General features: G+C 40.7%; 1 pseudogene across 1 annotated transcript; it reads left to right on the top strand.

Moving 5' to 3' along the window:
• Positions 1-949: 949 nt before the first annotated feature.
• Positions 950-26,841, top strand: LOC146363284 (interferon-induced very large GTPase 1-like; annotated as a pseudogene). The gene is made up of 8 exons (XR_014799295.1): positions 950-6,612; positions 6,881-6,971; positions 7,131-7,168; positions 14,608-18,881; positions 18,993-19,024; positions 19,248-19,287; positions 19,412-19,446; positions 21,405-26,841. The product of XR_014799295.1 is annotated as an interferon-induced very large GTPase 1-like (transcript).
• The last annotated feature ends 77 nt before the right edge of the window (positions 26,842-26,918 follow it).

Below are 26,918 nucleotides of genomic sequence, written 5' to 3'. Positions count from 1 at the left end.
ATTATGTACTTTACTCCCTCTGCTTCAGGTCTCTGTAGCTCCTCATTCTCATTGTCCCCTCTAGAAGTTGTACTTTGATCCATTTGACCTCTCTTGCTCTGTGTTATTTTCTCTTTCAGTCCAAATAAACATCACAGCTGAGCATGGAAAGAAGGTCATTCTGTCTTGCCAAGTTCCAAACAACAGCAAACCCATTGTAGCTGTAGAGTGGAGCAGACCTGACCTGGAGCCAGACTTTGTTCTTTTGTACCGGGATGGGCACTTTGAGTCATTCTACCAACATCCATCTTTTAAGAACCGTGTGTATCTGCAGGACAGCGAGATGGAGCATGGCAATGTGTCTTTGATTCTGGAGAATGTGATGACAGATGATGAAGGAATATATGAGTGTCGTGTTAAAACACGAATGGGCCACAGGAAGAGAGCTCATCTCAGTAGTGACCCCATCGGCACCATCAACATGACTGTTGTTCCTTCAGGTGAGTCAGTTGATTTCACTTTATGATCAGAGGTGAACCTGCTTCCTTCCTTTTGTGAGAGAGAAACCGATAAGATGTTTATTTGCTAAAGTGGGTGCTCATCTCCTAATATGCCCTACACATTTCTAACCATCACTAACACACTCACACTCTGATTGAAGCACTGTGGGCCAGTGGTTTATATTTAAAACTACTAAACTTTTAAAGGTACGCTGTCTCCTTTCTGTTCTTTGTAGAAAGCAGTTTTTGGTCTGAGTGATGTGATCAGAGTGTAATAGATAATGTCTGACAGCAGTTTGAAGATGAAATGGATTCTGTTCTGTTCTTTACTCATTACCTACCGGACAGCTGACACTACACACTTGTTTCTTACCTGCAGCAAACATAGGAGGAAACCCAGAGAATGGTGGGAAGGAAGACGGAGCCAGAGGAAACTTTGCACTGATCTGCACTGCCCTGCTTCTGTGGGTTTTTTTTAGTTATTATTTTTAGTTTAGCTATATATAATCTTTACGATCTTTAGCGAAAAAAAGAATCAAAAGCAGAATCTGAGACAGCACTTATCTGAAACAAAGCAACCAGCAAATTATTTAGGGATATAACAAATCTTAAAGCTAGGTCAAAAAAACAGTCAAAAAGGTGAGAGTATTGGGTTGCAGTTCCAGCTTCCTGTATCAGGATCCCCAGGCAGAGCTGTTAATTCCTAGTTAAAGCTGATATGCTAAAAATGTGTTTGAGCAGCACACAATAGCACCCAAGCAAGCACCCATTGAGAACCGGTTCCCATTACTGAGGACGACAAGCGAGCACACATTGAGCGCCAGTGCCCGTCATTGGGAGCACTAGTCAAGGGCGGCACACATCGCAGCAGACGAGGGCCAGCTCCCAAACTGGAAGTACCCGTTAAGGACCGGCACCCATCACTGCAGACGACAAGGGATCACCCGTTGAGGGTCACTGGGAGCACCCGTCTGGCGACTGTTGCTTAGAGCGCCCATTGAGGACCCGTCAAGTACCGGACCTGTCACTAGTAATGCCTGTCGGCACCATCCAGTCACTGGCAGCGGCCTTTGAGGACCTGTCAGGGACCAGCACTAGTCACCGGCAGCGCCAGCCATTCATCCATTGGCACCGCCGGCGGCAGCCAGTCATTGGCAGCGTCCATCGAACACCAGTGCCCATTGTTGCTGACGAAGAATGAGCACTCGGCGAACACCAACATCTGTCTCTAGTTCACCCGTCGAGCACTACTGCCTGTCACTCCACCCATTGAGGACATCACACGTCGAGCGAGCACCCGTCGAGGACCAGCGCCCATCACTGCCGACGACAAGGGATCACCCGTTGAGGACCAGTGCCAGTCACTGGGTGCAACCGTCAAGGACCTGCACCAATCACTGCGGAAGACAAGTGAGCGCCCGTCGAGGACCGGCGCCCATCACTGCCGACTACAAGTAAGCACCCATCACTGCCGGCACCCATTGCTGCAGACAACAAGCGATCACCCGTCGAGGATCAGTGCGGTCACTGGGAGCACCCGTCTGGCGCTTGATGCTTAGAGCACCCATTGAGGACCCCTCAAGTACCGGGCCTGTCACTAGGAATGCCTGTCGGCACCAGCCAGTCACTGGCAGCGGCCTTTGAGGACCTGTCAGGGACCAGCACCAGTCACCGGCAGCGCCAGCCATTCATCCATTGGCAGCGTCGGCAGCAGCCAGTCATTGGCAGTGTCCATCGAACACTAGTGCCCGTCGCTGCGGACGATTAGTGAGCACTGGGCGAACACTGACATCTGTCTCTAGTTCGCCCTCGACTACCGCCCGTCACTGATGCACCCATTGAGGATCCATGCCTGTCACTCCACCCATTGAGGACGTCACACATCGAGCGAGCACCCGTCAAGGACCAGCGCCCATCACTGCCGACGACAAGGGCTCACCCGTTGAGGACCAGTGCCAGTCACTGGGAGCACCCGTCAAGGACCGGCGCCCATCGCTGCTGACGACAAGCGATCACCCATCGAGGACCAGTGCTGGTCCCTGGGAGCACCTATCAAGGACCGGCGCCCATCACTGCCGACGACAAGCGATCACCCGTCAAGGACCATTGCTGCGTTCATCATATGCAACCTATTGCAAAACTGAAATAAAGAATTTTTAAATGCGTTGTGTACGTTTTATTTTAATGTCTGCACTGTAAGTATTGTTACATGAGTCTGCTGAAATGCTGGGCACTGTAATCTAAACAAAATTATATGCAGCTGGTGTGGCTTTTATCATGTCTCCTCAGATCACGCAATACACCTTGTCATTCAGGGACACCCAGAAGGATGGCTATTAGTCACAAATTTCCACAAACCCAATTAGGGTAGGGCCACCGCTAACCCGTGTCGTTTTTGCCTCAGTATGCACCTGATCTACTTTTTGTTTTTTTTGTTTTTTTAAAAATTTTAACACGGTGAGTGTCACTCGGTTAAAGAGATGAATGTATGGTTCAGCCTTTAACGGTGTTCAGGACGACAGTTAACACATGGAGGTTACTGCGGGTACTCAGAAATGCTCCAACAGCTTAAAAAAATATACTCTGGTGAAAACTTGGAAAAAATTCCTTCATGGTCACTTTTTTTTTTCTTTTGCTATTACTAATGATTATGTGGACGTTTCTGACTAGCAAAATCTGTTATTCAGGAAAGGACCTGTTGTAGGACCTGGACCTCTGAAGATGTCAAAATTGTCTTGTGCAACAATCAGTTGGGTAACCATAAAGATGCTTTATCCAATGACAAACGGGTGAAAGGGAGAAACATGGAAAAATTAATCCTGAGCAAATTTGGTGTAATGAAAAAGATTTTTTTAAAGCTTCTGAGCTGCAACCTCAATTGTGGTTTCTCTAGACCAAGATGGCACCGAGTATGGCAGCCTTGTCATGAGCTCCCCCAAGCAACAGTTGCTTTTTGTGTTTGATTTTACTTTTACCTTATTTTTTCCACCAGTAACATATTATGTTTTTTTTGTATATGACCACCAAACTTTACTGAACATAAGAGCTAGACTCTCTCATCGTTCTCTGAAGTTCAAGTTTGCAGACCCCCCCATTCATCTTGCCTTTGTGTTGGGCCCCTGGAGGCCGCAAACGCAGAAGCAGAAGATCTGGTGTTCTCATTCAACTGATACGGCACAGTCTCTGGGGAACAAGCTGTGTGAACTTCGGGCATGGATCTCATTCCAGTAAGAGATGTGGCACTGCTGCGTGATGTGCCTCACAGAAACCCGGCTATCGGACAAGGTACCGGACTCTGCCATACAACTACCAGGGTTCTCCGTGCACTGCACAGACAGGTCACAGGCACTAACTGGGAAAAGCAGAGGCAGCGGTGTATGTTTCATGCTCAACAACAGCTGGTGTGATTATGCGAACGTGCACCCGTACCTGAAGTGCCGGCCATTCTGGCTACCGGGGGATTTTACAGCAGTGATCATTACGGCTGTTTACATTCCCCCACAAGCTGACACCGACCGAGTACTCAGGGAACTACAGCACGATCAGCAGTCAGAAAACCGCGCACCCAAAGGCGGCTTTATCACGACCGGTCCACTGTTGGTCCGACCAATCAGAGTTCTTGCTGCAGGACTGTTTTGATGGCTGCTGACGACATTGATGAGTACACAGACTCAGTCTGCGGATTTATAAGGAAATGCGTGGAAGATGTTGTCCTATCCAGAACAGTTAAGGTCTACCCAAATCAAAAACCGTTGATTAACAGCAAGGTTCACACGGCACTGGCGGCACGGAGCGCTGCTTTTGCCTCCGTGAACACATCGGACTACAAACGCGCACATTGCCAAGTCAGTAAGACAATTAAAACAGTGAAATATAAGTACAAGGACAGAGTGGAACAACAATTTGACAATCCTCTGAGTATGTGGCAGGGACTAAACACAATCACAGACTTTAGAGGGAAAATCAGCAGACCGCAGTCCATGGCCTCTCTCTTTGAGGATCTAAATGTATTCTACGCTAGATTCGACCCAGCAAACACGACAAGACTGGACAGTGTACGCATTGGGTATGACATCAGCGTGCACACTGTGTCTGTGGAGGATGTGCGGAGGTGCTTCAGACAGGTGAATACGCGCAAAGCTAGCAGTCCTCAAGTCATCTGCGGCTCAGCTGGCTGGAGTGTTTACACACACAGCCTCCTTCAAAATGGCTGCCATCGTCCCTGTAGCCAAATCCTCCACCATCTCATCACTGAATGACTGCCGACCGGTAGCCCTGACCCCCATCGTGAGCAAATGCTTCAAGAGGCTGGTCAGGGACTTCAACTTCTCTGCACTACCCGACTGCACGGTCACTAGCAACTCCAGCATCACCGTGAAGTTTGCGGATGACACAACAGTAGTGGGTCTTATCACCAAAGGTGACGAGACAGCTTACAGGGAGGAGGTCAGTGCTCTGGCTCACTGGTGTCAAGAGAACCATCTCACCCTCAACGTCACGTCTTGCAGAGGGTCTTACATGGTCAGTACACACAAACAAAGCAGTGAAGAAGGCGCACCAGTACCTCTTCCTCCTCACGAGACTAAAGAGATTCGGCATGAGCGCCCACATCCTCCGGACTTTATACCACTGTGCCATTGAGAGCATTCTCACTGGATGCATCGCTACCTGGTATGGCAACGGCACCACTTACAACCGCAAAACTGTTCAGAGAGTGGTGCGATGTTCTGAACAGATAACTGGAGGTGAGCTTCTCTCCCTCCAGGACATCTACAGGAAGCGGTGCCTGAGGAAAGCGGGGGAGATCATCAAAGTCACCCCCACCATAACCTGTTTAAAGTACTTCCGTCAGACAGGAAGTACTGCAGCATCTGGGCCTGAACCTGCAGACTGAGCAACAGCTTTTTCCATCAGGCCACCTAATGAAACAGTGACACTTCATAGACACCTCACTCTCACCTACCGGAAATCCAACACTATGCACTCCATTTTGTACATATGCCATTTCTTTTGCACAATATTCAACTGCTGACTTGGCTATTTTTGACATACACACATTTTTTTTTTGTGCATACATCCTTAAAATTGTACATATATTTATTCTCACAATTCTCACATTCCTGCTCTTATAATTGGCTTGTTTCTTACATTCTTGTATTTTGCGCACCACTGTTGCTTGTGAAGCTTGCACAAAAGAATCTCAGTCACATGCGCTGTACCAATGTACTAGAAATGTGATGTGACAATAAAAGTGATTCGATTTTGATTTGACAGGCCATCAACCCATTAAAAATATTGCTATCTGCATACATTTGCGCAATCTCCAAGCTTCACGTTCCCCAGACCCGAACACACTTGAAAATCTCAGTGACTCTGTCCGTGATGCCAACAAATGGTGCCCGTCACTGAGTGCGCCTGTCAGAGCACCAACTCCCATTGCTGAGTACCACAAGCGAGCATCCTCATCTGTGAGTGGGTTGAAGAGCTGGGTGGGTCAGCCATTACCTCTGTTCTGGATGACAGTTAGTACATGGAGGTTACTGCAGGTATTCAAAAATGCTCCAAAAGCTTGAAAAATTATACATTCTGGTGGAAACTGGGAAAAACTGGTTGTTTCTGACTGGCAAAATCTGTCATTCAGGAAAGGACCTGTTGTCCGTGCCCCCCAAATGCTTACAGGGCTGTGAAGACGTCAAAGTTGTCTTGTGCAACTATCAGTGGGGTTACTGTAAAGATGCTTAGTTGAAAACGGGTGAAAGAAAGAAACATGAAAAATTTGTTCTGAGCCAACCTGGTGTAATGAAAAAGGTTTCCTGGTGTAATGAAAAAGGTTTTTCCAAGGCTTCTGACAGAAACTAGATGGTAAAACTGTACATGTGATCAGATATTGAATGTTTTTGAACAATGTTTATTTATTTGTTATCCAATCTCTCATTTCAGATACAGAAAGTCTAGAGCATGAATTCATAAAAGTGGACTTTGTATGTAGTTGAATCCCAGAATTTCACAGGGCAATAAGAAAGAAATGGGTGTCCTGAGGACGTGGGCTGCCTCACATGTCTTTAGGCCAAATCACCAATGTCCAACATGGAGTCCCAGTGTGTCACCTTCAACCACCCAAGCAGGAGACAGGGTAAGACCTTATAACTGTAGCATCCATACCAGTGCAGGAAGTAATTGAATATCTTGAATTTTTTTATTTTATAGTCACATAAGGTGTTCAGTTTTACCAGCTGTGGCTCTGGGCCATTTTTGTCATTTTCTACATCTCATACAGATGATTTGGTGAGAAAAATTCACAGTTTAACAGGCGACTCCACAGACTATTTTTAAGGATGCGCACAGAAACTAACGTCATCCATTTTGACAGCTCATTTGTTGTCATCTTTTTTTTTTTCCAGAGTGATCCACTGAATGAACACAGTGATGTTATACAGTCAAAGAATGGTGACCAAAACACAGCAGAAGGAAAAATTAAACTCAACTCCCAAGGTAATGGTAACATTTTTAATAAATACTCTATTTATAAAGTAATACAAATGAGCAGAAAATGGTTAATGGTACAATGTCAAATGCATTTGCAACAAACATTAGACACAATATTGGTTCCATCACACACTGATGTTGTTCTGGTTTATTGTTAACTTACAGAAACCACAGAAGGTGACAGTAGTAGAAATTATAAGAAGGTAAGAAAGTCCAAATTTTATTTAAAAAGATATTAAGGACTATTTACTTTATCAACATTATATTATTATAATGTTTTTACATACAGCACAAGTGTATATGCTTATACTCTGCAGTCATGGGAGATTTTGGAGGAAATCTGCAGAAAGAAGCTGCATCAAAGACAAAAAAGCTGTTTGAGAGACTTCACCTTCAAGACAAAATTCAACAGAAGTTTTCACCAGCAGAAATTCTCCAAATTCTTCCAACTATGAAACAGCACCATGCCACATCTAGGAAAAATCTAGCTCACACTTTTCTTCGCAGGCTTGTGATTAGGGCTGGGTATCATCACTGATTCCTAGAATGAATTCAATTCCAATTCACAAGGTCCTGATTTGATTTTATCCATGATTCGATTTGAATCTGGGAAATATTGTCTCAGACAGTCAGAAATATTATAATTCTGGTCATTTATCAGTAAATATCCATATTTTTATATCTACCGTATTTTTCAGACCATAAGGTGCACCGGATTATAAGGCGCATTAAGCAAAACAAAACATTCAGATAAGTCAAACTTTACTCAAGTTATTCTTCTTGCTTCCTCCACTTTCGTACCATTAATTCATTAATGTTGAATTCTCTTGCTCCATTCCCTTGTCGTTGCAATCTGACTGAACTTTGGTCCATTTACAGCATCCTGACATGCGATTGGAATTGTCCCTAACCATTGGGAACTCTCCCGTTAACTTTTATCTAGTGGAAAAAAGTCACTGTTTAGTTTTCTGTCTTCAGTTATGTTGGAAGTGATAGCAGAGCTGTACGTTTCAGAATATGGTATATCACATTTAGCTGGAAACTAGCGAGCTAACTTCCTGCTGGAGATGTGCAAAGCAGCTGATATTTGTATCTGTGTTTGCATTTGTTAAGGGGGGAAGAGTATTTGTATTCGAGTAAAATTCAAAATAGGTGTAAAAATCAATTTTTTTGTGTTACACTATAACGTTATTTAGAAGTGTAAGTATACTTTAATTATATCCATTATAATAATTATGGATATGCAGTATAAATAAATGATGACGATATTAGTTGATGTTTTTCCATAAATCCAGCAATGAACATGTAACGTCATTGAAAAGGAAATAACATAACGGCCATTGCCTCATCCATGGTTAAACCAACAACTAATAAAATATAATTGTGAACATTATGACAGGTGTTTGATATGTCTGCCTCTGCTGATTTGACTTTTGCACACATTACATATCACTTTGGTTTCATCTGCAGCACTGACTGTAGAATGCTTCCACACAGAACTTGAGTTTTTTGGTTGGTGGAGGACCCAGAGATGGCTCAGCAGCAGCAACACTTGTTTCTATTTGGTATGCCAAATCCATGTGGGGAGTTTCAGCTAAATTAATGAGTGATGCACACTATATGAATGAACATAGCGCATGGGCACCAAATTTTACAAACAGAAAACAAAGACTGAGAAATTGCTTTTCACCTTCTTTGGACAGATTAAACATCTTAGGCCACCAATTGATTTGTTGTTTTATTTCAGTCTGTTTTAAATACAGTACAACAAGAAAACACGGGATATGTGTTTACTGCATTAACAACAAGAAAAAAACTGTAAAAGTACTGTAGCATCCCCGGTTGAAAAGATGGTCTCTCAAACTGATGGTTCACAATCCTTTTATTAAACAGCCGTGTATGTGAACACACCGTAAGAGCTACAACATACAGAATAAAAGACTATTAGCAAATCAAACAGTGTGTTACCTTTAACCTTTTGACTTATTTATTAATCACAAATTAATTCTCTTTACCTTACATAACAAATAACACTAAAACTTGTAAATTATTGCATATAACAGTGAAATCGTTGCATCGCTGCCTAAACATGACGAGGTACGTTAGCACCCTCTAGTGGGTGAAAACTTAGCCTTTATGCTTAGTAGCGGTCAGCAGCTATATGCTCCGTAAAACAATAAAATACATATCTACAGGACAAACTTTGTTACAAACCTTGTTCCCTCATCAACCAGGTGCTAAGAAACTGCTTTCAACTCAGTGTTGCACCTTAATAGCCGTTCTTTTTCCCATTCCCGTCCATTAACCATAGAGCACACCTTCTCTCTGTGCATTAAAACTCGCGCTTCTGCTATATGGTTTACGCCACTTGATTTACGGCACCTTGTCGCTCTGTGACTTTCAGAATAAAAGCATTCACTCCAACAATATAATAGCCACTCATAAGTTTACAAAACACTTTACCAAATGTTAATGAGGTCATTTACACTCCCACCAAATCATTAAGAGCTTAACTGGGAATTAACTGAAGCGATAATGATTTCCTAATGAAGAAATGACCCTTAACCATTAAACTGTATGATAACACATAGTTCCATTGAAAAGAGGGAGCTTTAAACCTTAGAATGTAGTTAAACAGTCTCTAATAGCAAAACCAGTTTCTGCACTGGGCGTTCCACTATAGAACGTTTACTAGAACATTGTCCCTTCTCAGTCTTCCTTTCTCCGAAGCAAATCCTTACTTTTCTTACAAGTCCGTCTTTGTCAGTTACTGTGTCCATTACACGTGCTAATCTCCATTCATCCATTCTTTCCCATACACCTCCTGTATGGCTTGAATGAGGAGTGTGCATTTTGAAGTCACACTGCTTCTCTGCAAGAAATGTGGTAATGCGGTTGGAGTCCACTAGTTTTAAAGCTTCTTGTAGCTCAGTTTTAGCTCCGACAAAGTTGCTTCCTTGATCGCATCTTATCTCACTGACTGTTCCTCTTATGGCTATAAAACAGCGGAGCGCATTGATAAAGGCGTCTGTAGTCATGTTGTCCAACATTTCTATGTGCACTGCTCTGCAGCAAAGGCATGTAAAAAGAAGTCCATAACGCTTGTGCTCTTTGCGAGCTTGTTTGGTTTGAAAAGGACCAAAACAGTCTTACTTGTGTGTCCTTTAGAATAGCACATTGTGCATTTTGCCTTTCTTGTACTGTACTGTGGCCTGTTGTTTTGTCTCCCTTGGCACAGCGAATGAGTCGAGCTATGGCTTGGGTGGCTTTGTACCATGAGGAAAACTTTGTTAACTTGTCTGATAAACCTTTTTTCTCTGTTTTGAGCGTGTTCAGTGCCTGTACCTTCTTAACCTCTGGGTCTCCAAGTGGTATGTTCATGTCGATGTCTGCAGGTGGAGGTATTTCCTTAAATAGAAGTGGCATTTCATAATGTCCTTCAGTGTTTTTGTAAATGCCTTCCTTTAACATGTTCAGAAAGAGAATGTCATCTTGAGACACTGACTTGTTATCCTTGTCGTTATCCTTAAAGTCAGACTCAAGGACCTTGATTACGTCAGCTGGAGTCACTAGGGGAAGCTCTTTAACTGCAACTCTGTGACACACAGTAGACATGCTAGAAGAGTCACCATAAGATGATGTCGGGCCTACAATACTCCAGCCCAATGCTGTGCGAACTGCATAGGGCTCGTTCTCGCCTCCTAAGATTACCTGCTTTGGAGCTAATGCCTTAGAGCAACTGTAGCCAATTAAAAGGCCGACTTCACATTCTAGCTGTGGAGGAATCTCGTTCCTTATTTCCTTGAGATGATTCCACCGCCTTGCTGTTTCACAGGTAGGAATGTGAGAGTGGTTAACTGGTATACATTCTTTAGTGTAAGCAGGAGGGAGTCCAATCATTTCTGAGGAGTTATAGCCTCTTACCTTGAGACCTAAGATGCGTTCGCTTGGCACAACAACATCCTTACCAAGCAGTGTAGTGAGCTTCAACCTTATTGGGGTAGCCTTAGCTTGGAGGTTATTAGACACATCTTGGTCAATGAACACGGTGTCACTTTGCGTGTCTAGGAGGGCATAAACAACCCTTTCTGTACCTGGATGTTGCTCTGAAGAAACCCATACTGGTACAATCATGGAGGTGCTCACGCACTGTTCACTGGCTTCTCTTTATCAGAAACTGCTTTCACAGTCCTTTAATTTCACAGAAATTAAAGGACAGGACTGCTCAGATTTAAAAACTTAAAGGAATGTGATAATTTCATGTTAAAAATGTATTAAAAATCATCTGTGATACTTGACATGAATTTCTGAACGTATTCCTCTTCTTTGACACCCACACTATATGTGTGTTTCATCTCAATTCTGGAGAAATTAAAGGACTTCTGGTCAAATTTGACATGCTCAATCGATTATAACATTACATAAAAAATTTATTAAAAACCATCTTTTATTGTTGACATCAGTTGAATACTCCTCTCAGTTACCTTCTCTACATGTGTGCCAACTTTCATCACAAAATGGTCCAAGGTTCCAGAGAAATTAAAGGAAATTTCTGCTCAAATTCAGCAAGGTTATTTTAATAAACATAATTTTACAAGAAAAAATATCTTTGATAGTTGACATGAAAGCCTCCACAAATTCCTCTTCTCTGTCTACATGTCTGCAAAGTTTCAGCTCCAACCACTGCAATACTTCTTTTTTGTCTGTATTGGATAGTGAAGTCAACTATGAACTGTGAAGTATCACAGATTATTTTTAATGATTTAATGAATCTTTGAATATGATGTGCAGGGGGAGGTCCTGGCCTGTTTGGTGCCCTGTGTAAAACACTCCCACTCCCTCCAACCCCACAACATGGACCAATAGACTAACAGACCTACACCTTGTATAATTTTTTTCTGGGATTTCACACAACCCTTGAAAAATAATGAATACATAATGGGCTTGGATTGACAATATTATGAATGAAGTGTGCACTATTTGGAAGCAGCCGCCCCCTCCCCTTTCGACAGGTTGTGTGTGAGACTTCAGCGCAGCAGCAGCAAGCAGGCGTATCGAGGGCTCTCACGCTCACTTTTCGCGTATATGTGTGTGACAGACTTTAGAAAACACATCGGTGCAAATTATAAGTCTATATCATGATGTCTTCAGTTTCTGTGTGTGTTGTAGGCCCGTCAACGTTAACGCTGTCATCACGATTAACGCGATTACATTCTTTTTAACGTAATCCACCCATCTGGAGCGCAGAATGGACGAACTGCTCAAATTGCGTTGACAGAGACATTTCAGGGATTTTGAGTCATTCTGCACTCCAGATGGATTAATTGCGTTAAAATTTTAATCGTGTTAACCGTGATGACGGGGTTAACATTGACAGCCCTAATTTGTTGGGTTTTTTTAATTTTGTTTTATTTTGCGAGCTGGTTATTAGATGCTACTCCGGCCAGCCAGAGAATCCCCCACTGCCCCATCCCTCTCCTCCCTGTGTGGCAAGCAGCAGGCGCACCTTGCAAATGCAGGGCGCCTTTACTCCCGGCAAATGGGCAATAGAAAACCGATCGGTACCCATGCAGTCCCCAAAATGCGCTGGCATGATGTGGGCAGCATGGGTGCAAGCAACTTTTATTTTTGCCGATGCGATGATGCCGCCCTGGGCAATTGCCCATGTCGCCCATATCAAACATGCCACTGCTTGTATGTTGTACCTTCAATGCTACTCCGTGCCAAGTAGTGGGCATTCCAATAAATAAATACACCAGTGGTTCAATTTTTTTTTCTGCCATGCAATATTCTGAAGCCCCCCCACCCCAAAAAAATGCCCACACAAAATGTGACTCAGAAGGTAGAACATGTTGTCTTGTGCAGTCTGCATGCCAAAGTGTACAAAATTGGTCATGATGTAGAAATCTGTAAGTGACAACTTTTGAATGGAATGAAGTGTTGTGTGGGTTACTACTCCGTGAAGTGTAAAGCACTTTGAGTGGTCACTAAAATAAAAAAGCACTTCATAAATACCAACAATCTGAAGAATCCCATGTTTAGAAATGCAGTAATCTTTATTAATAAAGCAGTGTAGAGTTGTGGAAGAGGAAATAAAACTAAATATTAATCTAAGTAAAGAAAAACTACTTAATTATACAAAAAAAAAACCCAACAAATTAAAAAAAAAAAACTCAATGCATTTTAAATACTAGTTTTGTAATTAGATGAAGATGACAAAATATATAAAAATATGAGCATGTGAATAAGGAAGAAAATAGTTGGTAAAATTACCTGGATTTAAACAAATAATTTAATAAAAATAACACTGTATTAAAAGGTAACGTAAGGTTTAGTTTTTAAATAAAAAGTAAAGCCCCTTTGCAGTACCCGATTATTAAGCTGTAAAGTATAAACATGGACCCGAGTCCCTTTGGGGCCCAAGACAGCATGGCAATCTCCTCCCATTGAGTTTGTCACTGCTCCTCAATCCACCACAGTACTGGGTTGAAGTCAGTATTCTCCTGTTTGCATCTCCACTTTGCTACATCCACCGCAACAAGTCCCCGTCAGGAAGGCTGTTTCTCCGAACCTGCCACTACACTCCTGTTTGCAGGGTCTGCAGGAAAGTGCGTCTGCATTTTTGCATGCTAGCTGGTGCTCTGGCTCTTTAAAAGACATGAGCCACTGCAAGGCAGCATGGTCAGTTCTGACTATGGAGTTAAAGCCCCTAAGGTAGTACCTAAAGTGCCATACGGCATACACCACTGAAAGCAGCTCCCGCTTAGTGACACAGCAGGGGCGTTTGTAAAAAGGCCCCTACCAGTTCTGGGTGTCATCTGACCCAGAACTGTGCCTGATCCAACATGCTGTCATCCATTTGAAGGAAAACAAAGCTATTTTAGGCCTCTGTAAGAAATAATTGGGGCCCCCACAACAGCTTTCTATAGTAAAGTGAACGCTTCCTGATGCTTAACTGTCCACTGGAAAGTCACCATAACTCGTCTAAGGGCTCTAAGGACATCATGGAAGGTGGTACTGTGGACAAGAATGTTGTTCAGGTATACCTCACACTCTCTGGGAAATTCCAGCAAACAGCTTGTACATTAGTCCTTCAAACATGGTGGGGGCATTGAAACTAAACCATCCATATATATAAATAAGCTTCAGCTCTCCTCTGACTCAATTACGTGTGCTCCTAACTTTGCTTTGTATCTTGTGGCTCAAGAGTTGGGAGTTCACCTTGTAATCGGAAGGTTGCCAGTTCAAGCCCCGGCTTGGACAGTCTCGGTCGTTGTGTCCTTGGGCAAGACACTTCACCCATTGCCTGCTGGTGGTGGTCAGAGGGCCCAGTGGCGCCAGGGTCCGGCAGCCTCGCCTCTGTCAGTGCGCCCCAGGGCAGCTGTGGCTATAATGCAGCTTGCCATCACCAGTGCGTGAATGGGTGGATGACTGGATGTGCTTTAGACTAGTAAAGCGCTATACAGGCCAGGCCATAACTTCTACTAGAGATGCCTGTGACACCAATTCAACAGTCTAGTTTTCTAATTCATGTTTATGATGCCATGTTTGAAATCTTTGTGATTTTTCTTTTCATATAACTCTATAGATTCAAAACTGGGGAATGAAGAATATTAATGGTTTTTATGTTTGACCCTTGCAGATCATAGAAGTGCTTGTGGGATCTCCTTAACTGAGACAGTGTCCTGCTTCCTGCCTCTTGGTAATTAAGTTCTTGTTTAACCTATCTGTTCCATATATCCCAGTGAAGTGTGTTTGGCCTGGGTAGGTTAATGCTTTAAAAAAGGTCCACAAAAGGTGTGAGATCAGCAAGGACAGAGACCCAGAAAACGCTTAATAAAAATACAGAAGCACAACACATATACACACATACACTCATACTGACAGAGGAGAGAGACAGAAACGCAGAGAACCAGGAAAACATACAGCTACAATAACAAAAGTCACAAAGATACCATGCATGCACATTTTGTTTACATCCACAGATCCACAAAAGGTCAATCTGTCAGAGGTAATAAAAACGTCTGTGCAGCCGGTCCATATGTAGATTTTGATTATGCAGCAACTTTATTCTTGCGCAACAGAAACTCTAAAGACAAGGAAAGTGTGAAACCTGATAATCAGGTTCCTTGGCATCTTTTTTTCCCATTTCTGTAGGAACAAGGAACAAAAACAACAGTCGACTTCCTTAAGTCCTAAAAATTTTTTAAATAACTACACACGCAGACATGCCGTTGTCACTGAGTCGTGTGACCTAGTGTTTTTGTGTTTCACTGTATTTTGATTTTCATTGTTTATGTTTTTGTTCATTTAGTCTTCTTTAGCTCATAGGTCGCCTAGTTATAGTTATTCCTCCTTTGTGTCATCTTCCTCTGTGTTAAAGTTCCCCTTTTTGTTGAGTGTGTCGTATCTGTCATGTTTTATGTCTGCGTTGTTCATGTCGTCAAGTTCAGGTCACGTCTGTGTCCCGTCATGTTTCCTGTTTATTTTAAAAGTCTTGCTTCCATGTTCTAGGTACTTAGTTTACCCTTCCCCTAACCCCCATGTTATTCATAGTCAAGGTCACGCTCATAGTTAAAACCATAGTGTAGTTAATAGTCTTGGTTATTGTTTTTGTTTGATTTACTCATGTATCAGCCAAATAAAGGCTCACTTTGTTTTGAAACTTAGTTTCGTCTCCCACCGTGTCTGATTCTGTGTCCACCTCATCATCACACCGGCGGACCCCGCCATGATAGCTGTATACTGTGCAAAAGTCTCAAGTCAGCCTCCATTTTGTTATATTCTGCTTTGTTAGGAAGTGTATGCTGTAAAATAAAAGGGTCTCTGGAAATGATTTGATAATAAAGGTGGACATTAACTAGATGCATGGTTAGAATGATAAAAATTAACCAAATTCACAAAGATACCATGTATATTCTGTACATTCCTGACAAAATGTCTAACCTGTCAGATATTACTCCCTGTGTAACAGAAACTCTGTACCAGAAAAGGAAACTGAGACACAAGATAATCACGTTCATTTGCATAAACTTTTTTCATTTCTGCAGGAACAAGGAATGGGGAACAAAAACAACAGCCTGTTTACTAAAATCCTAAAAGTACTTAGGTAACTCAGGTCTTGAACAGTGTGTGCAAAAGTCTTGAACCAACCTTTATCTCTTCATAATTTACTAATAAATTTGTCACATGAAGAATATTTATAGGACTCAAACAGAAAGATGCTGAAGCAGAGTAGAAGAAAGCCAATAGTGAGCTGTTTATGAAGCCTTCCAGTGTCAACTTTCTTCTCCTGAAAGCTTTTTAATTAAAGAACTTCAGAGTTCTTCTTTGGGTGTTGGCTGCCCTTTTGTTCTGTTCTCTATCAAGATGATCAGATTCACACTGCTTCATTAAAGTTCTGGTGAGGCCAGTCCATGACTCATATTGTTCAATTGTGTGTTTTTCCATCCTTTTACTGGATAGGCAGTGTGTTTGGTATCATGATCATGATGAAAAATGAAGCTGTTGCAAATCAGACACTTTCCAATGGGAATCATAGAAATATAAACAAATTTTTGTTGAAGACCTAAAATGTTCATTCTGAATATGTTTAAGAAAAAACTCTATTTGACCTCTAAGTGACATATTTCTGTCTAATGACTCAATTAAAATCTGATGAAAGTATAGTGATTGCAGATTTGCAGGAAACAAGTGACTGCCTCATTTTTTGCTCTGCAGTGTCTGAATGATATTATAAACAAGTCGCGTCTTCTCAAGGTTACTGATGTCACTCGCCAAATGTTTATACACCACTACTGCATGTCTTTAAATGTTGTTGTTCCTCCCATATTTCTCACCACGACCACCAACCCACAGCAGGTCATGGCAGATAGCTGCCCTTGCATGAGTCTGCTCCGGCTGGAGATTTCTTCTTGTTAAAAAGGGAGTTTTTCCTTCTCACTGTCACCAAGTGCTGCTCACAGTGGATCATGTTAATTTTCAGGTACTCACTCTAACATTGTAGAGTTTCCTAGGGTTAACCTATGGTATATAGTGCCTTGGGGTCACTGTTGTTGTGAAATACTGGCTAATTCTTTCACTTTTACTTTTGATGACACACATTTCAAAGTCATGTGTATGCAACATTCAAAAGCTTGTTATATTTCTCATGTCATATTCCATTTGTTGAAAGCAGGTGGGAGGGGTTTGTTAGGGGCAGGCCTTACATCTGATATTACTGATGTCACCATACATAAAGACAAGTGTGGTAGGATTTATAAGAAGGCAACAGCACACACCAGACATAGCTCAGAAAACACTCTGCAAAGGTGAGTTTATTTTTATTGGGTGACGTTTCTGTAAAGTGTGTGCAAGTATGTGCTGAAACCATGTAAAATATGTGCACACCTGAGTACTTAAAAGAAAAAAACAACTTTCCACATCGATACAGAAGATTTTGTGGGTCTTTTGTGCTATGGGGGTGTAGAGTGGTAGTCAGGGGGAACAGTTGGGGTCCAGTTGTTCTTTTCTTTTCTTTTTTAGATAGAAGCGTCATTGTAAATTAAAATGAAACTTTCAGAATAATCACATTATAGGTTAATTTAATGCCTTGAAGCCGCATTTCTGTTGTCAGGATCTCAGTGTTTTAAGCCTGTTTCATTAAACTCATTCTATGATAGAAGTTGATCATTTGAATCTTCTCTGTGAAAGCTTTCCTTGCTAACGTGCTAAAGGAGTCGTTAAAAGTTTTTTTTATCCTACATTCTAATTCATCCACATTACACATGAGACAATTCATCTGTTGACATGATGAATCACAGTGATTTCCTGGGTTACTTGCTAATGAAAAATCAGTGGTGTACAACAAAGCCGACGTGCACAGGCACCTTAAAAATAAAGAGAAGAATCGGGCACACACTCAGTGAATAAATAATTAAGTTGAGTAAATAAATATTATTTAAATGTTTTACTGCTTTGTGCACTAAATTCCAAGATTAATGACTTTCTGCAGCGTTGATCTTTTGCATTTTACTTCCATATTTTTGTTTTTAGAGATTTTTAATCACTATTCTATCATCATCATCTGATAAAATCTCAGATTGAAGCAGGCAGCACTAATAAGCAGGCAGCACTAATAAGGAATTTTTACACCAATTTTTATGTGAGCGTGCACAGAGCCTGAAGCAGAAAGCGCTGCTTAACAGAGAAAGCTGATGGCCATCGTTGTGATACCAACTGAGGTTTTAGGTTTTGTCAAGACAACTGATGCAAAGAATGTGTGGCTTTGCTGAACTTTATTTGTAGTATATTCCTCGGGTCTCCTGGCACATAGACAAACCCCTAAAACTGACAGAAAATATGTATTCCACTGACTGGGAGTCAAGATAGTTTCTGGAGACAATACAAACTACATCCACAAGATGGCACCAAATCACAGTTGAAACCAGCACAAGGAGACAATGGGACAGAACTCTATTTGAGATTGAAGGAAAGAAATTGGAGTAATTTTTGTATGTACTGACCACAGTAAATTTGGAGGATTTGTAACAGTTCATAATCTGTATAACTTCATCATGAACAGACAGAAAAACCTGGATGTTTTTTTCAATTATGTCACCGTGTTTGTATTTTTTGAACACTGAAACCAACACTCAGGTCATTTCAGCAGCCCATAACTCAAAAGAATTATTGTCAGCTTTATGCTTATATTTAAGTAAAATCATTCACAAACAAACAAATATCTATAGATATTATAACTATAGCTCTCACTGTTTTATTAAAAAAAAAAAAAGAAGTAAAAATACAGTCTATCTCATTTTATTTTAATCTTTGAAAGACCTAAAATAGGAGAGGCTGATGACATGGAAGACCATCATAACACAACAGCAGGAGAAAGAAGAGAGCCTAAAACCAGATCTTTGAAAAGTGACAAAGGTCAGCTGAAGTCACATTGAAATCTTTTTTACTTTTTTGGTTAGCCATGAAACATTTTTTATATTGATGCTGTACAGATGTTTTGTTTGTTTGTTTGTTTTATATTAATAGATGTGTTGGATGAAAGTCAAACTACAACCACGGTAAGCATATGAGAAGTTTTCCTTAAACCAAAAATTATTGCACCTGTTGTTTACAGTGTTCACACTATTTATTCTTTTGTAGAACAAAATTCTCTTTGATCCCAAGTTTGATGGTTGATTTTAATTGCTTAGTAGATCTTTATTAATATAGAATATTTTAATACACAATATTTTAATTATTAGCCATGTCTTGTTATGTTAAATAAAACTATTTTTTTTCCAGATTTTTCTCGTGAAAAAACCTGTTGATGCTGAACACTCAGGTAAGACTTTGAAATAAAAAAAGAAAGTGAAGATTTCTTTTATCAAGCTTTTCATAAAGTAATTCTTCAAACATTTATTTTCTCTCTGATCCTAAAACCTGATTTTTGTTACATTTCTCTTCAGGAGTTGAGTCAGATGAGAGTACAGCTGAAAAAGAGGTAAAAATGAAATCTTTGGTGGTTATTCTCACAAAGATGAATTCTGTTAATTTTTTAAAATAATATATTTAGTACTCGTGTTCATAACCAAGCAAACAAACAAAAGACAAGACAAATTAATGATTGATTCCACTCATGACATCTCACATCCCTCAAAACAAACCCTCCACCCAGAAAAAAAGGTCGGTAAAACTACATAAAATCTCAAATTTACTACACAAATAATTAAATAAATAAATAAATAAACACACCATCATCATTTTCTTTCTTCTTCTTCTTCTTCTTCTTCTTCTTTTTTTTTTGTATTTCACTATTTATTTTGTCCTTTTTAGTATTATCTCCAGTTTTGGGTTGGATCATTTCTTTTATCCAGTACTTACCCTTTGGTCTATGACCTCCTCTCCATCATTGCTGCAAGTACTGTCTAGGAGTGTCTTTTGATAACTTGTCATCCTTTATCCTCCAGGAAATAAACAACTTGGCACATGATTTTGAAACTACACTACAGTGACAGTAATAGTTCCATATCTTAACCTTTATTCCTGTAGCAAAATGCATGTAGAGCCCAGCCTTTAAAACTCAAGATATGAGTCATTGGCCAATTTACTGATCTCCAATTCTTCGCACGATAGAAAAGCACACAAGTCCCAGAATTCTTAACAAAGGGTCTGTATACAAAAGGGAAAAGACTGCATTAAATAAAGATGTTAGAGGATTTTACCAAGATCAGAACTGATGAGCAGATGAATGACTGAGCTCAGAGAACCCTTCACTAGCTGTGCCCATGTCCTTATTTTAGGTTTGACAGCGTTTTAGTTGGTAAAGGTGAATGCTTGGACATGAACTGAGCTGTGGTTTGGGGAAGGCCTCGAAGGGGACTGGCAATGGCTCCCGGGCCTGGCAGATCTCCATGTACCTAATAGAAGTGAAGAAGTTAAAGAAGTGAAAAGGGGAGGGAGGGAGGGAGGCGCACGTAAATGAGAATGAACATCCTGCAGAACTCTCATATAGATGAGAACCGGAAGGAGCGTGTTAGGATGCATGGTCCCACTCCTGAAATTCCGATATTTAATCTCCAAATAAAATGTTTCAGAGGTGATAAAGGGAGTATGTGGGTTTGAAAATCAGGTTACCAATGAAACAAAATAAAGATAATAGAAATTTTGAAAGATTAAATTATTGTTAATTAATACAGACTACTGATTATTTCCAGATCTTAAAAGCACCATCAACCATGCATTTTATGTTACATTTGATTGGCTATCGCTGCAGTCACAGGCTGGCGTATAACAACCTCTCTCTTACAATTACAATGTTGTCAGTTTTATTAAATAAAAACTGAAAATACTTGAAGAAAATAAAACCTTTGGTCATATTTAGGCTGCAGCAGTAGGCACCACTGGACCCTTGACCCTTGCACTAATAAGTACTCACTCACAGCATAATAGTACATGAAAACCTTTGCTTTTCTACAGTTTCTGCTTTTCAGATTCACAGTTTAACAGATGAATCCATCGACTATTTGTAAGAATGCACACAGAAACTCTAACATCATTCAATGATCCACTGAATGAACTCAGTGATGTTTTACAGTCAAAGAATGGTGACAAAAAAACAGCAGAAGGAAAAATTTAACTCAACGTTCAAGAGAATGGTAACATTTTTAATGAACACTCTATTAATAAAGTAACACAAATGAGTAAAATGTGTTCAAGGCTATAACGTCAAATGCATTTTCAATAAACATTAGAAAAAAATATTGTTTCCATCACACACTGATGTCATTCTGGTATATTGTTAACTTACAGAAACCACAGAAGGTGACAGTAGCAGAAATAATAGGAGGATAAAAAGTCAAAATTGTATTTAAAAAGATCTAAAGGACTATTTACTTTATCAACATTATAGTATTATAATGTTTTACATACAGCACATGTTTATATGCTTATATTCTGCAGTCCTGGGAGATTTCCGAGGAAATCAGCAGAAAGAAGCTGCATCAAAAACAAACTGAAAAGCTGCTTCAGAGACTTCACCTTCTAGAGAAACTTCAACAGAAGTTTTCACCAGCAGAAATTCGTCCAACTGTGAAACAGCACCATGTTACATCTGAGAAAGATATAGCTCACACTTTTCTTCACAGGCTTACAATGTTAGACTACAGGGCCAGAATAATTCCTGTAGGACACAACAGCCTGACCCATCCAAAGAAGGTTCAAGTGACTGACATCACTGGGAATAATTTTAATGATTTATTGGCTTTACTGTGCGCCAGTGTTGCGACAGAACAGACTCATGTGCATCCAATGGACGTTCAGATGGCAGTATTTCACTGCTCAGACAGCTTCCTACAACAGATGATGATTACAAAGCTCTCAGTGTCAGTATGCCTTACCTTTACTTGTTCCTGACCCAGTTACAAAGGAGATTCAGTTTCCTCTGTGGACTTTCAGAGAAATAACAAAAACTTGGAGGGTAAATCAAATCAAAGATAACTCAACGATCGTCACCATGAAGAGAGTTCCAGTTTACAAAGCTGAAACACCCTTGGTGTCATTTTTCCGTCTGGGTTCTTTGTCAGTGTCTAAATCTCAGCTGATGAACACTTTGATCAACAACCGTCACGACACCTTCTTCCACAGAAACTCCCCAGGAAGCACCAAGTCTCGCTATTTGATGGATGGTGTGGCAGAGATTGCCTGGTACTGCCCTGCTGGAAAACCCAGTGATGCCTTCAATGACTGCATTGCCTTTTGTAATCTCCATGGTGATGCTCTGTTGATTGAAAAACAGCGTGACATACTGATTGAAAAATCCTCCATCAGTATTTTTCTTATGGCATCTCTGCAAAACAATGAAGAAAGCTGGTCACTTATATCATCTCTTTTTAAGTTTCATAAGCCTCTCATTTGTCTCACTGTTGATGGCAGCTGTGATGCTGTTAAGACAATAAATGAAAAATACATAATGGGCCTCAAAGACAGAAACCTTGCAGATGTATCTGAACACCTGAAAAGGATCATTAGAGAAATTTTAACTTCTGTTGATGGTCCCATCTTGAAACCATCCTTCCAGCTTGAATCCATGGCTGAGCTCTCTGGAATCAAAGTGGATGAAACTGACCCAGCCTGTCTAAGAGGGAAATCTGCTGCTATGAAAATAGTCAATCTGCTTACAAAGGATAACATGGATGTCTCAAAGATCAAAGATGAATTTCTCCCTTGTCAAGGCCAACTGTGGCATCAGTGGAGCAAAATACACAGAGAACTGTTTCATCTCAGAGGAGACATTGAAAAGGAGAAAAGTCAAAAGCAACAAGAACTGATGAACATACGTCAGAAACAATGTGCTGCTTCCTGCAGTAACCTGATGCAGTTGTTCACTGGAAGTCTCTCATCATTGCCGCCAACAGAGAAAAAGTATTTCCTAAAATGGACTCAGATCTTCATAGATGCCGTCTGCACAGATGATCTTTCTTCAATTCTCCAAAGTTATGATGAAAAGTGGTCTGAGGTCTTGGCTTTGAAGAACAAACAGGACAAATCAGATCTGTTATTAAGAAAACAAACTGAACTTGAAGACATATATCAAAAAAACTTCATTCTGCAAGTTTTGGTTTGGAGCACATCTTCAGAGAAATGGGTCAGATCTATGAAGCCCATAAAACAACACAAAGAGAGAGCAGAAACACTGACTGGTCTAAATACCCTGAGCTGGCTGCACAGCTGATGATATCAGGACACCCGATGGAGCTGATGGATGGTGATGCAGGTCATGTGCCTTTAACATGGATCTCCAGTCTTTTAGAAGAAGTCATCAAGAAACTGGGGGACCAGAGAGTTTTTGTGTTGTCAGTTTTGGGCCTACAAAGCAGTGGAAAATCAACAATGCTGAACACCATGTTTGGGCTGCAGTTTGCAGTGAGTGCTGGCAGGCGCACCAAAGGTGCCGTCATGCAGCTGCTCAAAGTATCAGAGGAGATGAAGAAAGACTTGAAGTTTGACTATGTTCTAGTGGTGGACACTGAAGGACTGCGTGCTCTTGAGGTAGAAGGTAACAATCTTCATCATGACAATGAACTGGCAACATTTGTTGTTGGTCTGGGAAACCTGACACTGATCAACATCTTTGGAGAGAATCTGTCTGAGATGCAAGACATTCTGCAGATTGTTGTTCAGGCTTTCATTAGGATGAAGGAAGTTCAACTTTCTCCCAGTTGTGTGTTTGTTCACCAGAATGTCACAGATGTTGCAGCAGCAGAGAAAAACATGGATGGAAAGAGACGCCTGCAAGAAAAACTGGACCAGATGGCCAAACTAGCAGCCAAAGAGGAAGTTTGTGATGCAGAGTGCTTCAGTGATGTCATTGAATTTGATGTTCAAACAGATGTGAAATACTGTGCCCCGCTATGGGAGGGCAGTCCACCCATGGCTCCTCCAAATCCAGGTTACAGTGAGAGCATCCAGGAAGTGAAGAACACCATCCTCTCTAAAGCTTCAAAGTCTGCTGGGATCACTCTCTCACAGTTCAAAACAAACATCCAGGACCTGTGGACTGCACTGCTGAATGACTTTTTTTTTTATTTGGAAAACACACTTGAAATTGCAGTGTACAGAAATTTGATGGCCCAGTATGGGAGCTGGACCTGGACCCTGAGAAGCAACATGTTGACCATTGAAAACCAACTTCATAACAGAATTCAAAATGGAAAACTTGATGAGGTTCGGTTGAGTTATCTTGTTATAGGATCAAGACAAACTTATGGAGAGATCACAGAAGCAATGACAAAATATTTTGAGGATGACAATGTGAAAGAAATGCTGGGCCAGTGGAGAGGACGATTTGAAATCAAAATTAAAGAGTTTCATGATGAACAAGTGAACAGAGTGAAAAGAAAACTTGATGGAGTCATCCAGCAGATGAGAGCCTGTAAACTGATTGATGATAGGAAATCAGAGTTTGAGAACAAACTGCTACAGAAGAGCAAAGAGCTCACTCAGAAACTGAAGGATAAGGCCAAAGATGAAGAAGAGCTTCAACAACAGTTCAGCTCTGTTTGGAGCAGCTGGGTTACTGAATTAACAGCAGATATAAAACCTGTTGAAGACATCAACTTGGAAAAAGATCAGTTAACGATCCTTCAAGAACTTGGTTTTGAATGGACTCTCATAAATGAATGTAAAACGAGTGGCAGATACAAGAATATATCAGAGGTTGGTGATTATTCAGATTATATAAAGATACGTGGACAGATGTCAATGATTAGAATGATTGAGGCCTACCACAAACATGTTTCATTTGGCCCTTTCTCCCATGAAGAACAACAACAGATCAGATTGCTCATTGACAAAGCTGAAAAAGACTCACTTGATGCAATCAAAAGCAAATGTGTAGCTAAAAGAGGTTATGAAACAACTTATTTATATGAAGTGGCCAATCATGTAACAAAGGAAGTGCAGAAATTTCTGTCAGAGAGGAAATATACTTTGAAGAAGATGTTTACAGTTGATCTCTTACTGTTTGCGTTCTATAGGGTGGAGTGTTGGGCTGTAGCATCTCACAGAAAATTTAAAGTGATCAATGATGCACTCATTTATTTAGAAAGCAAGAAAACACAGTATTACACAGTTTTTAAAAGCTTTTGTAAAGGCAACTTATCTGCTGTTGTACTTGGAGAGCTGATCTGTAACAAGCTGAAAGCTAACACTGTTACGGCTGTCTGCAAGAAGACTGCCACTGATCTCGCTGGTGTAATTTTCCCAGCATTCAGTGGGAACAGACTGAACTTGGAGAAACATGTGTTGAAGTCACTCGCTGAGAAAGAAGACTTTGATGATTTCATCACCTACTTCACATATCCAAGGACACAAGAAGTATCTTTCATCAAAGCAGAAGTGCAGAAGTATATCACTGATCACAATGATGAAGCTCTGAATATACTCAAGAAAAATGTTGACGACATGAATAAACTTGTGAGTCAGGCTTTATCAACGTCAACACAAATAGCCAAAATTCAGAGAGGAAACACAGACATGTGGATGAAGGAATTTTCCAATGCTCTGAAGGATGAGCTGACATTTGACAACATATGTTTTGAAAACTTCAGTGACATAAAACATTTTGATTTCCTCAAGGAAGAGATTAAAAAAGGATTTAAATCTATCACTGAGCATCACCTCTCCCTGGAAAAGCTGAATGAATCCAGCCTGAAGGCTGAAGATTTCCTCATAGATCAGCTGTGTAACTGCTCCTGGGTAACGTGTCCATTCTGTGGAGCTGCTTGTACCAATACCATGAAAGCTCACAGTCCTTATGACCACACCACTCCTTTTCACCAACCGTCTGTGATCAGTTGGGAGCACTGGGGACATACAAGTGAGTCTGGCATGCACGTCTGTACAGAACTGGTTTCAAGTAATTACAGTTTTTACCCTTATCATTATTCAGGGAGGTCAACTCCCGATAAACAGTACAGAAGTGCTGGTTCACGGTATTGTACCTGGAGAATCCCCTCTGATGGATCTCAAGCGTACTGGAAATGGTTTGTGTGTCGATTTCAGCATGAACTGGAAAGGCACTATGACTTTAAATTCCAGGGCAGACAAGAGATTCCACATCAGTGGAAAACAGTCTCTAAATATGAAGCCATTAAAAGTCTGGGTGAAATGTATTAGAGAGTTAAAGAAACTACAAACCTGCTGAGAATGACCAAACTGGTCTGCTTGAAAATTATTTCAAGCAGATTTATCTTGCCGATTCAAGTACATGTTTAAAAGACTGATTCACATTCATACTACACTCTTCCAGTTTGATTTTATTTGCTTTTATTTTGCTTATTTAAAGTCTGTTGATGGTGGCAGCAGGGTAATCAGCATATTCAAGATATAATTTTCTTCAGGAGCATTTTGCAGTTTCTACATCTTCCTAATTGAAGCTGTAGAGAAGGTGGGTGGAGGAAGGACAAAAGGTAGGTGGAGAGGAGAGGGGTGGAGGTGGTATGTATTTAGTATGGAATTACAAGGGAAACCTGGCCATGAAACTGCTGTTCAGTCAATTATTCAACTTTTAAGTCTCTAAACCTGGAGGACTGTGTATAAAAATGTCTTCCCAAACAGTTGATGCAATGATTCCGTTTTTTGGTGGAATCAAAAGTCACTGTGTTGGTGTAAAGAAGCAAAACTACAAAAACTGTGTCTTTGTCTGAAGAATTTGGGGACAAACTGTATTAGCAGTATCGTAAAGCATCTCTTTGGTCTGTGTGGACACAAGTGAGCAATAGCTGGTACATCTGGATTAGTCTTGTAATAGAGAAACCAAAAAAATCTACTTCCTGTTCTCATTAGAAAGAGGACTCCACTGGAAACTAACTTTAAGATTATATTTAATCTAAATATGTTATTACTACTTGTGTAATCTATGGTCTTCCGGTCTATATTTGCAGATACATTTCTTTTTAATTTTTTCCCCATTTG

The sequence above is a fragment of the Perissodus microlepis genome, chromosome 22 (assembly GCF_051167445.1).
Source record: "Perissodus microlepis isolate ML-2025 ecotype Zambia chromosome 22, ASM5116744v1, whole genome shotgun sequence".
Classification (NCBI taxonomy): domain Eukaryota; kingdom Metazoa; phylum Chordata; class Actinopteri; order Cichliformes; family Cichlidae; genus Perissodus; species Perissodus microlepis.
The sequence above is the reverse complement of the archived record's forward strand: the minus strand, read 5'-3'. Positions and strand labels throughout refer to the sequence as shown.